The 12967-nt window shown below is 42.2% G+C and overlaps 1 protein-coding gene across 2 annotated transcripts in view; it reads left to right on the plus strand.

Moving 5' to 3' along the window:
- Positions 1-12967, plus strand: part of TPD52L1 (TPD52 like 1) — an 87107-nt gene that overhangs the window by 5672 nt on the left and 68468 nt on the right. The window lies entirely within an intron of this gene.

Consider the following 12967-nt stretch of genomic DNA (forward strand, 5'->3'; position numbering starts at 1 on the left):
TGAAGGGAGTGCCTCTTGCAGCAGCTGTTATGGGTAGATACACCCTGGCCATGGCAACTGCCTGAGGGGACTAAGCCAGCTGCTACTCCCATTTCCTAAAGAGGAAACTTTAGCAAGCAGAGTTGGCCATAGCATTTTTAAGCAATCTGCAAAACAGTTTTTTTTTGTTGCCCCAAATGTAATCAACCCTGTGGACAATGACCATCCTATTTGGAACAGGGCCTGCCTGAGGAGCATGAGAGACCTGGTGAAATCCATCTTTGAGAGACATTCCAACCTTTACAGACATGTTATATAAAGTGTGCATAGTGTGTGTGAGAGAGAGGATAGTGAGGGTATCTAGCTTCCCCACGCAGCCTCCTGATGCAGAAGGCAGCCCCCAGCTACTTGTTCCTTTTAACCTTTAGTGAGTGATTTACATTCCTGAGGCTACTTTCATAAGGAAGAAGACCGGCTATACAGGGGTTTTTGTCTGGGTTTTAATGGATGCTGAGATTTCTCTTCATGGGGCTGAGAGGTCAGCTCTGTTAACCTTGGCATGCATGATTCCCTGTGAGCTCTCTCCGGCTCCTCATTGCCTAGCCGAGTAGTGGGAGAATTGAAAAGGGAAGTGGTAGTTAGCATATTTTCCCCTAAAACTGGATGTCTTGACTGCTGTGTTAGTAACATCACATCACAAGAAAATGAGGTGAAATCAGTGGCGTTGTGATTTATAAGAATTGAATTTTAAAATATTCATCAAGATGGCCTAAAGCCTGAGATAGTTGTTCTCTTATCTTTGTACAACTCAGAGGAAAAAATAGAACTAGAGCAAGATGCCATGCTTATCCTTGGATTTCAAGTAAATAGATGTCAATAAACCAAATGCAGTACTTTTCTTGCACGCTTTTGAACCTGTGCAGGCTTTTCAGCATGGCTAAGGCACTTGTCACAGAAGTAAGTTCAATTTTCTGAGGCTGAAGAAATTTGAGCGGGATAATGCCAATCCTAGGCAATAAGAATATAATGTGGCTGGATACCAAATATAAACAGACTCCCCCCATCTTAAATGAATTGCCAGTTACACAAGACTTTGCAACTTTGCCAATTTTATAAACAAAGATGATGGAGAGAAACAGAATGCGCTCATAAATGCAGGTTGTAATTGTTCTCTGGGATTTTATTATTACTTTCCACTGGGAATACTGATCATAAGAGCTCTTTCTGGGGAGGCAGTGCAAATATACGTGCTCAATCAGTGTAGTTTAATAGAAAGCTTGCTTCATACCCAACTAATGTGCCTTACAAATCAATAAAGTATAGAAATGTTAGCACTCAGTGTTTTGAGGAATTTTGTTTCAGGCCTCCTACTGCTTAAAGGTTGATTACAACAGAGCAGGTTTGGTACTAGAATGCAAAGCAGTAGAAATATGTGGTTATGTTGTAGATGGCAGTATTTAAGAATTTTGAGTGCTTGTTGCTTAGCAGCATATTTGAAGGTAGAGTATTCCGGGAATCTTGGTTTAGAAAGAGCATATTCAATTTTCTGTTTGAAAAAGTGCCTGAATGGAAAATTAGATCTCTTATTTAACAGACATATTCTGTTCAGTAATATAGTAAAGGGGCTTGATCTGGGTAAGCTGGTTTTATTTGACTTTATTTAAATCTCATAGTAAAAACAGTAAAGTATACACATAACGGATTTAATTTAAAACAGTAACTATTTCTTTTGTTACACTGTGCCTCTCTAAAAGTGGGCTCTTTGCTCAAAGAACTTGTTGAATGTATCTGGCACTGGAATGGGAGTCAAAAGGCCTTGGTTCTATTCGCAAATCAATTACTGACCTTAAATATGACTGTGAGCAAGTCACTTTGTCTATATGTGCCTTAATTTTCCTATCTATAAAATAAAGCCATTTGAGTTCTATGGGTGAAAAGCAGAACATAGTGACAATGTATTATTATTGCAATTACATTTTTATGTCCAGGATACAGTTACATGTCATAGAAGATGTGACCAAGGTGTGACACAGTCTCTGTCTCAGATTCAAAATCTTTCTTTTAACTTTTAGAGGGTATTATATCATGTATGTTAGTAGAACATTAACCGCCCCCTCCCTGCCCTCAGCCTTCTACACTGATCGAAAGTATTGAGCCACACTGCTTGCAAACTCCCTTACCAGCAAGTTCAGCACATGGGCAGGGAATGGGTGTGCATGCTAAAGCATGGTTTTAAGTGTGATCTTCATCATGATAAGCTCTTAGGATCAGATTTGCCTGCACATACTCTCCTGCTTGTCACCTTTGCATATACACATAGTGCTCCCAGAAAGCTATTTTTGAAGGTTACTTTTGTGGTTTTTTTATATACAAACTGTAATTGTTCCAGTAAAAGGGAGTGCTGTATCATGTATTCTTTTTTATTTGTAATATGACAGAATTAAGGAACCCCACTTATGGACCAGGATCCCACTGTGCTAGGCACTATACAAACATAAAACAAAGAGATGGTCCTTTCAGAAAAGAGCTTACAATCTAGGTAAAATCTGTGTATGTTCTCTAGTTAGTTAAGAAAAACCTCACATTTCTTTCACTGTACAAAAAAGGCAAACTTTAGTGAAGGAGTGCCTACTCTATTCCACATCTCTCGGAGGACCAGGAGTGGCATTATTAACTTTAGTCAAAGCGCTGGGTTCAGGAAGTGGAGATAACACTGTGCCATGGATCAAGCTGACTGTTCTGAAGGAAAGACAACTGACATGAAAAATAATTTGAGCTTATTTATTTTTAATAAGCTTGTCTTACTACCACCCCGATATGTTTTGTTATGCCAATATTTTTGTTCTCCACCAATTAATCATCAGTATTCATACAGGTAAACACTGTGTATTGTATTGGCTTTCTACTAGAAAGCGATCTCCAAATGAATTTTTCATTGCCGGCATAATTATAAATCTGTCTCAGAGGCAGTAGTTTGAGCATTGGCCTGCTAAACCCAGGGTTGTGAGCTCAGTCCTTGAGGGGGCCACTTAGGCATCTGAGGCAAAAATCTGTCTGGGGATTGGTCCTGCTTTGAGCAGGGGGTTGGACTAGATGACCTCCTGAGGTTCCTTCCAACCCTGATATTCTATGATTCTATCTAGTGGCATTATGATATTTTCTGTCGTCTTATCTATCCCTTTCCTAATGGTTCCTAACATTCTGATAGCTTTTTTGACTGACTGCTGCTGCACACTGAGCAAATGTTTCCAGAGAAATATCCCCAATTACTCCAAAATCTTTCTTGAGTGGTAACATCTAATTCAGACCCCCTCATTTTGTATGAAGAGTTGGGATTATGTTTTCCCATGTGCATTACTATAAATTTATCAACACTGAATTTCAGCTGGCATTTTGTTGCCCAGTCACCAGTGTTTTGAGATCCCTTTGTAGATCTTTGCAGTCTGTTTTGGACTTAACTATCTTGTGTAATTTAGTATCACTGGCAAATTTTGCCAGTTCACTGTTTATCCCTTTTTCCAAATCATTTATGAATGTGTTGAATAGGACTGGGCCCAGTACAGACCCCTGAGGGAAATTACTATTTACCTCTTTCCATTCTGAAAACTGACCATTTATTCCTACCCTTTGTTTCCTGTGTTTTAACCAGTTACTGATCCATGAGGGAACCTTCTCTCTTATCCCAGGACTGCTTACTTAAGAGCTTTTGGTGAGGGACCTTGTCAAAGGCTTTCTGAAAGTCTAAGTACACTATTTCCACTGGATCACCCTTGCCCATGCATTTTTTTTACCCCCTCAAAGAATGCTAAAAAATTGGTGAGGGCATGATTTTTGTTTACAAAAGCCATGTCAACAAGTTGTGTTCAACTGTGTCTGATAATTCTGTTCTCTAATATACTGTAGTTTCAGCCAATTTCCCTGATACAGAAGTTAGGCTTTCCAGCCTATAATTGCTGGGCTTGCTTCTGGTGCAGAAGCTTATTTAAGTGGTGGGTAATGTTCCACAGTTAATAGTTTTGCAGCTTTGTATTTGAGTTCCTTCAGAACTCTTGGGTGAATACCGTCTTGTCCTGGTGACTTATTACTGTTTAATTTATCAATTTGTTCCAAAACCACCTACTGATGCCTCAGTCTGGGACAGTTCCTCGAATTTGTCACCTAAAAAGAATGGTTCAGGTGTAGGGAATCTCCTTCGCATTGGCTATAGTGAAGACTGATGCAAAGAATTCATTTAGTTTCTCCACAATGGCCTTAACTTCCTTGAGTGCCCCATTAGTACCTCAAGCGTCCAGTGGCCCCACTGACTGACAGGCAGGTTTCCTGCTTCTGTACTCTTGTTCTTACAAAAGAAAAGATTTGATGTTTAGTTTTTGAGTCTTTGGCTAGTTACTCTTCAAGTTCCTTTTTGGCCTGCCTAATTATACTTTTACATTTAACTTACTAGAATTTATCCTCCTTTCTATTTTCCTCAGTAGGTTTAACTTCCAGTTTTTAAAGGATGCCGTTTTTGCTTCTAACCACTTCACTTCACTTCACATCACAAATCGACTTGTACGCACTTGGTGATTCACTATAACCCCCACATCCTTTTCTGCGATACTACATCCTCGCCAGTTATTCTCCATTTTCTGTTTGTGCATTTGATTTTTCCTTCCAAAGTGCACTACTTCCCTTTTTTCTTTTTGAATTTCATCTTGTTGACTTCAGATCAATTCTTCAACTATCACAGTCGTTTTGAATTCTGATTCTGTTCTCCACAGTGCTTGCAATCCCTCCATGGTTGGTGTCATCTGCAAATTTTATAAGCATATTCTCCACTGCATTATCAAAGACACTAATGATTAGTGTGACACCCAGCCCCTGGGGGATCCCACTATATACATCCTTCCAATTTGAAAGCAAACCATTGAAAACTACTGAGTGTGCTTTTTCAACCAGTTATTCACCCACTTTGTAATATTTTCATGTAGCCCACATTTCCTTAGTTAGCTTACGAGAGTGTCGTGTGGGACAGTGTCAAAAGCAGTACTAAAATAAAGATGTATTATGGCTACTGCTTTCCCTTATCCAGTAGGCCAGTAACCCTGTCAAAGAAGGAAATTAGGTTGGTATGGCATGATTTCTTCTTGACTAATCCATGGTGGCTATTACCTGTAACCCTATTATCCTCTGGGTGATTACAATTTGATTGTGTAATAATTTGTTCCAGTATCTTTCTGTGCATTGAAGCTAAGCTGACTGGTCTATAATTTCTTTATTCCCCTTTTTAGAGGGAAAGTACTGTTTGCCCTTTGCCAGTCCTCTGGAACCTCATCCGTCCACCATGAGTTTTCAAAGATAATCGTTCATGGTTTCATGATTGCTTCAGCTAGTTCCTTAAGGACCCTAGGATGAATTTCATCAGACCCTACTGAATTGAATACATCTAACTTATCTAAATATTCTTTAACTGTTCTGGCTTGTGTTCTTGCCCCCATCTTGTTAATATTAATTATGTTAAGCATCTGGTTGCAATTAATCTTTTTTAGTGAATACTGAAGGAAAACAGGTAATAAATACCTCAGCCTTCTTGGTGTAATTCATTATTAGTTCTTCTTCCCCTCTGCAAGTAATGGGACCTACACTTTCCTTTGTCTTTCTCTTGCTCGTGATGTATTTATACAACCTCTTTTCCTTGCTTTTTATGTCCCTAACTAGCTGTAACTCATTTGGTGCCTAAGCCTTTCTGGTTTTGTTCCTATGTGCTTGTGCTATTCTTTTGTAATATGATGTCATATGCTCAAGAAAAAGGAATTAAGATTTGGATTGAATAGTCTCTGGGTGGTTCTGTGCTTGCAGTTCTTGCTGCACAAGCTGTATCAAGAGAATCCTGGTTTCATGCTTGCACATATTATCTGCATGCTTATCAGAACAACATCAATCAGTAATGTCTCACAGTAATGGAGACATTAATATTTCCCTATACTGCTTCCTGTAGAGTACGCTACACTACTTTTTGAATTCATAGTTTTAATCAATGTTTAATACTCTCTTGGAACCTTGAAAACCCTTTTCCTTATTCATTTCTGCCCTCTCCCTCTCCGGCAAATTTTGACTTAGTTTCTCCAATGTACTGATTGGAGCTCATGTTAATATTGCCTGTTCTGGTATATTAATGCTCGCCACCATCATCTTCTAGGATAGAGATTCCCAGACTGGGCTACAGGGATTGTGCTGGACTGTAGCTATCACAGAGAAGTTATATGATCTTGAATGGAAAGGATGTAGTCCATGTGAATGGAAGAGTTCCACAAAACTGTCTATAAAGATATTGCCCGTGCTATGAGAGTTTGGTTGTCTCTATCCTGAAACAGGGATAGGCAGGACATAGTTTCAACCCACTGTTGAATGGTAGCAGTGCTCAGGACCTTAAACATGGTTTCCTGTTATAGGAGAAATCAGTGCCAGAGTCTGGCCAGGCATTTTCTCTGTGTAATTTATTGTGTTCACACACATGTAAATCTATAAATTTAAATTTTCACGTTTGTGCAAAATTATAGGTCTTAAGCGTTTTTTTCTGGTTTTTTTAATCAATTTAAATTTCCACCGTTGCAGGGAAGTTGAGGGGTCAGACAGGAATTATTTAATGACAGTAACCATTGAGACTCAAAAAGTTAAAGGTATATAACCGTTAAGACACCTTGTCAAAACATACAAAGCAAATATCCTTAAATCAGACGTGAATTTAATGTTCGCAAGCAGCATTTTTCTAACTTTGCCTGCTTGTAACTTTCTATTATTGATGGACACATTTTTGTTTGGTTATGTGAAACTGATGTTTAGACACATTTACCAATAGCAAGCTAATCCTCCCAAGCCTACATATGCACCAGTCCTTGAACAGATTTGGTATGCAAGTGAACCACTCTTTCAGAAATCTCAGCAAAAACACTGGTACCTGGTTCTCAGGAAGCAACCATACCCCCAAAATTAACTGTAGTTAGAGAGATGAAGGCAGAAAGCAAAGTCTCCTGTTGCTTGCATCACAAAATTAACAACAATGCATCATGTCTTCAAAGTCTGGACCATTCTTGCACAATAAGAAAAAGAATTTGTAAAATTAACAGTGCCAGTTAGTAACGCCTGCCATAAAAATATGGATGTTACAAGACAGCCTGCAATGACTTAGTGCATGAAGTTTCAGAAGAATTTCTACATCAGTGAAGATTCCCTACGTCTACTGTAGGCTTCTAGGTACGGCTTGGGACGCACTCTGCACCCTATATTCACCATAGTAATGTGATTATCATAATTGTGTTGCATCTTGATTATGTGACATCTTTTGTGCGGTGTCTATGGAAAAGTTATGATTTGTGGAATATGATTATCCTATTTGTATGCATGTATCATTTTTTATATGAAGTTATGAATATTGACTGATCTATATTTCAAATGTGCTTGCTCTGGGTAACACCCACAACAATGAAGAAGCTAGACAGTGCTAATGGCCCATCAGTGGAAACAATGGGCCATGGAAAAGGCTTGTCTTCACCTGGGGACCCTTCAGACAGCCTGTGAAATAACGGCTGCCATGATCATCACACATGCAGGGGCATTTGACTAAACCACATGATACTAAACTCCATCTTGATACCTGTATTTTTCCACAAACCGGGCTGGGAAGTTGGCTTGGAAGAAAGGTGTTTCTGCCATACGGAAGAAACTATAAATGGGGGAAGTGACATCACCAAGGGGCCTCATTCCCTCTACAACTCAATACCTGGAAACACCTGAGAAACAAATACTGAACTGCAGGAAGTGCTGGTCCCAGGCTGGAAGAGAGGATTCCTGCCTGTGTATAAAACATCTGCAAACTGCTTGTAGTATCTAACAGGGTGAGGCACTGATTCAAATCATGTGTAGAGTGTAAGTTCTAGATTGTAGTTTTGTTTATTTGCTAGGTAATCTACTTTGATTTGTTTAAGTGATAGCAATCTATCTTTCTGTAGTTAATAATTTTTTTAACTAGAACAGTGTGGGTTAAGTAGGGAGAAGTCTCAGTTCAGTTAACAAAGGCTTTGTGCATATTCCTCTCCACATCCAGGGAGGGAGTGGACTGTGTAATAACTCATATATACTGATCAGGCATTTGATCAGGGCAGGACGGTACAGTTCCGGGGTTCCAGGCTGGGGAGCTGGGGATATTTTGGCTGAACCTTCTATTGTTGGTCCATGCAGTAGCTGGCAGAGCATTCATGAACCCAGCTTGGTGTGGCCCCTGCCTGTGGATGTTGGTGTGAGTGCAAGCTTGGAGGGCTTTGCAACTTGTCACAATGTCAGTATGAGGGGGAACCCAGATTGGTGAAACAGAGGGCTCAGTTGTACTCCAGTTCCAGGTGGCACCCTTTTGGGGGAAAGGAAGACTGTCACACAGCTGCAGCTTGATTGCTACTCATATGTCCTACAGCTGTTATAAGTGTAGTTAGCTTTGATTTTAAATGTGGGGTTTTAATCACAAAGTCACTTCTGTCCTCAACAACTTTAGCTCCCCCACTGTCTGTGGACCTTGCCCGTAAGTCCCTTGTGAAGGATAACTTTATTAATTTAGGAACAGATAAATAGCTCCTAGTTATCTTACCAAACAGCCTTTTAACCCTAGGTGTGGATATCCCCCTGTTGCAATTTTGAAAGAAAAACCAGCCATAAGAATTTCATTGCAAATTCATAAAAGGCAAATTTAATATTAATCAGTTCTAGCTGAAGCTAATTATTGTAAATCTCACTAAACTAAGTACAGAACAGTACAATTATCAAATCAAAATTAAAATTGGAATTTAGTTAAACTGTCAATTTCATGCTCTATTGTCAGTCGACTCAATCATTGGATGAATTCAGTCAAGATTTAAATCAAGAAGTCAACATAACACATGATCAATTCTTATACATTACTATCCCAGGAAACCTTATGAAACTGCACCTAGACTCCTTCCAGGTGACTCTCTTCCTGACTAATCTAGCCACTGTAGAGTGTGATTAACAACTTCTAAGGCAGGGGTCGGCAACCTGTGGCATGCGTGACAAAGATGACACACAAGCCCTTTTTTTTTTTAATGGCACGTGCAGCAGCATGCTATTAAAAATCCTGCCCAGACCAGCCCGCTGTTCTCCGTCCTCCGCCCTCCCGCGGGGGCAGGGGGCAAAAGCTAGGTTCTTCCGGCAGTGTGCTGGGTTCCTGCCCCTCCTCCGGCTCTCTGTCCCTCTCTCCCTTCCGGCCTTTGCGAGGGAGGGGGTCAGGAAGGAGCAGAGTCAGCCTGCTCGCTGCTTCCCGGGGAGGCAGAGTAGAAGCAGAGGCAGGGCCTTGGGGAGGGGGCAAGCGGGGGCATATCTCCTCCAGCCTCCTGCCCTGACACCCCCTCACAGACACCCAGCCCTCTGCCCTGAGCCCTGTGCCCCGTGCACGCACACACTTAGCCCTCTGCTTGACTCCTTCACCCCAACATGACCCCAGTCCTGACTCTGGCACCCCCACACATTCCGAGGCCCCCCATGCCCTGACACCTGCACCCCCTCACATACCCCCATCCCTCTGCCCTAACTCTTGCACCCCCCACAAACCCAGCCCTCTCACACCCCATTCACCCTCCACATCCCCGCCCCCACCCTCACCACCAAATGGGAGCTGCCCAGGTAAGTGCTCCACACCCAAACCTTCTGTCCCAACCCTGAGCCCCCTCCCTCATTCTAGCTCCTGGCCAGACCCTTCACCCCCAGCCCTGTGCTCAGTGCACTCCCACCCTCAGCTCAGTGCAGAGAGAGGAAGAGAATGGGCCCGAACCAGGGAGAAGGTAGGTACCCACTGTATGTGGGCAGGGCCGGGACCCCAGACTGGCAGCAGGCTGAGCGGTTCCGGCACCCGGGATCCCATCTGGCAGGAGCTGGTGGATGGAACCCCTGAGTGGATGGAACCCCAGCCGGTCTGGAGTTCTGGCTGACGGACCCTTGCCCGCAAGAGTCCCGGACACAGGCCCTGCTCAGCCTGCTGCCAGCCTAGGTGAACAGAACCCCAGACCAGCAGCGGCCTGAGCGGGCCAGCAGCGTAAGATCATGTCATAAACAGATAGTTAAGGGTTAATGTCTCTTTTACCTGTAAAGGGTTACAAGCAGTGAACCTGGACCACCTGACCAGAGGACCAATCAGAAGACAAAATACTTTCAAATCTCGGTGGAGGGAAGTCTTTGTTTTGTGTTGTTTGTTTGTCTGTTGTTCTCTCTGGGTTCTGAGAGTAACCAGGCGTACCTACAGGCTCTCTAATTTTCTGTTCACATAGTAAGTACCAGTAGAAAGGCGGTTTAGTCTTTTTTTGATTGTTTTCTTTTATTTGCAAATGTGTATTTTGCTGGAAGGATTTTAATTTGTATTTATGCTGGGGGGAAGGCTTCTCTATAGTGTCTATAAGCTGAAAGACCCTATAACCTTTACCATCTTATTACAGAGACAACTTTTTACTTTTTTCTTTCTTTTATTAAAAACTTTTCTTTTTTAAGACCTGATTGATTTTTTCCACTTGCTGAGGCTCAAGGGAATTGAGTCTGTACTCCACCAGGGAATTGGTGGGAGACAGGGAGAGGGAAGGGAGGGGGAAAGGTGGAATCCCTCTGTTTTAGATTCACGGAGCTTGAATCTGTATTACCTCTTGGGGAGGGGAAAAGAGGAGGGAGGAAGGTGCATTTCCCTTTGTTTTAAGATTCAAGGAGTTTGAATCACAGTGATCTTCCAGGGTAACCCAGGGAGGGAAAGCTTGGGAGAGGCAACGATGGGGGAAAGGGTTTACTTTCCTTGTGTAAGATCCAGAGGGTCTAGGTCTTGGGGTCCTCTGGGAAGGTTTTGGGGGGACCAGAGTGTACCAGGCACTGCAAGTTCTGGTTGGTGGCAGCACTACAAGATCTAAGCTGGTAATTAAGCTTAGGGGGATTCATGCTGGTACCCCATCTTTTGAATGCTAAGGTTCAGAGTGGGGGTTATACCATGACAGATCAACATTTTAATTTAATTTTAAATGAAGCTTCTTAAACATTTTGAAAACCTTGTTTATTTTACAGTACGATAGTTTAGTTATGTAATATATAGACTTAGAGAGACCTTCTAAAAAACATTAAATTAAAGTGAATAAATGAAGGCTCGGCACACCGCTTCTGAAAGATTGCTGACCCCTGTTCTAAGGACAGAGTGGTTTCTGCAAACACTTATAGCCCGGGGTGACATGAAGTGATTTAAGATAGAACTTACTTTAGATTTAGAATATGTATAGGCTATTTCTGTAACATACATACCCCAAAAGTGCTGGAAAAAATCAATAATACGAGTGGCAAGAATTTTACAAAAGGAACAAACAGTTACTTGGAGAAGAGGTTGGCTCTTTACCTTGCTGATCTTCTAAGCATCAGAATTAGAACCTGCAGTTTGGGGACTATGTGATATTGTCTCTCTCCTTGGTAATTTATTCTGGCCAGTGGGCTTCCTCAGTCACTTGGCTGGCATAGCCTGTAGTTACCTTGGTGACCTTATTCTTGGTGTGTGGTGGCCCAGAAAGATCATGCCACCTTGCACACGTACCTGGATTTTTATGGTTGTGATTCCAGTTCTCTCCACCCAATGGCACTTCCCCAGAGAACTTCCACGTAAATCAGGGGATCACAAGTCTCGTATCCTGATAATGTCGTCCATTCCAAGTTGAGGTTGGGTGAGCTAGTCTTTTTGGTCACTCTGGAAAGCCTAGTCTCTTACTGACAGTTCTGTAACAACATATGTTGCCAATGGCAAACACAGATGTGTTCCTGATACCAGACACCTCTGTGTTCTTGGGGAACCAAGGTGCAGTATCCAGCCTGACTCATGAAAGACTCCCCCCTCCACCCCTCAGCCTCTGCTTAAACCAAAACCCATTAGAGAAAAGAACTTGCAGAGGGCAGTGAAGGGTGTTTGGAGACGCACCTAGACCCCTCCTGACAAGGGTGACAAGATTAAGACATCTCAATTTGCATACAGAATGGAGAACCAAGAACCACATGGAATTCTAGGACTAGAAAAAGCAGGGAAATACTGCATCATGGGAATCTCTGCTCCAGATGCTAATGAACCTAGGCCTGCACACACCTAGCGCAGCAATTATCAGACCAATTCTAGTAATGAGTCCTTAATTGATATCCAAATGGTAAAGCTGCCCAGTTGCATTGTGAGCTCCCTGGAAGAAAACACCACCCATAGCCAAGAGTGATCAGCTCCTTTTGTCTAGTCTAAAGAAAACCCTTGAGTTATCAGCCTCACCTATAAACAAATCTATTGTTCTCCCTTGAACAATTGTATTTTCTCTACAAAAATTCCTACTCACTCTCCAGTCAGTGTTCTGATGCTCAGATCCAAACTCTGCACCAGTTCCATGGGGACTCCCTACTCTCCTGACTGATCGTGCTGGGGACTCTGCCTTCCTCCTGCCCTCAGGACCCTCTGCTTACCAGCATCATCTGGGAACCCCGACCAGTTCAAGCTTCAGGGAGTGGTGAGATCCCCTTCCTCTCTCTCTTTCTCTTTTCATTTTTCCTTTCTACCTTTAGGTATTAACCTTTAATAATGTATGTTATGTTGGTTTTGCCCTCCTTGTGTAGTTATCACCTGTATTCAATAAATAACTTGTATGGTTAAGCTGGTTACTTCTCTCTCTTGCTGAACCTTACTCTTTTGTGTTTTTAGCTTCCCCCATTTACTCTGCAGCAATGCTTCTTTTACCTAAGCTAAAGATCCCTGCAGCGCCCAAAATACTGTGGGTTTGCTCATCAAGTAGGTTACTGCCAGTACAATTGTGTTGTGAAGGTGGGGATAGGGATGTGCTGAATCTGGGACACATGAGGGTAACAGTTTGAAAGTGCTGCTTGACCCAGTCCATGGAGCCCAGGAGCATATGAGGAGAGTCAGCTTGAAAGTGCTGCTTCATCCAGCCCAGTGAGTCCAGGG

This window comes from Gopherus evgoodei, chromosome 3 (assembly GCF_007399415.2).
Source record: "Gopherus evgoodei ecotype Sinaloan lineage chromosome 3, rGopEvg1_v1.p, whole genome shotgun sequence".
Taxonomy (NCBI): Eukaryota; Metazoa; Chordata; order Testudines; family Testudinidae; genus Gopherus; species Gopherus evgoodei.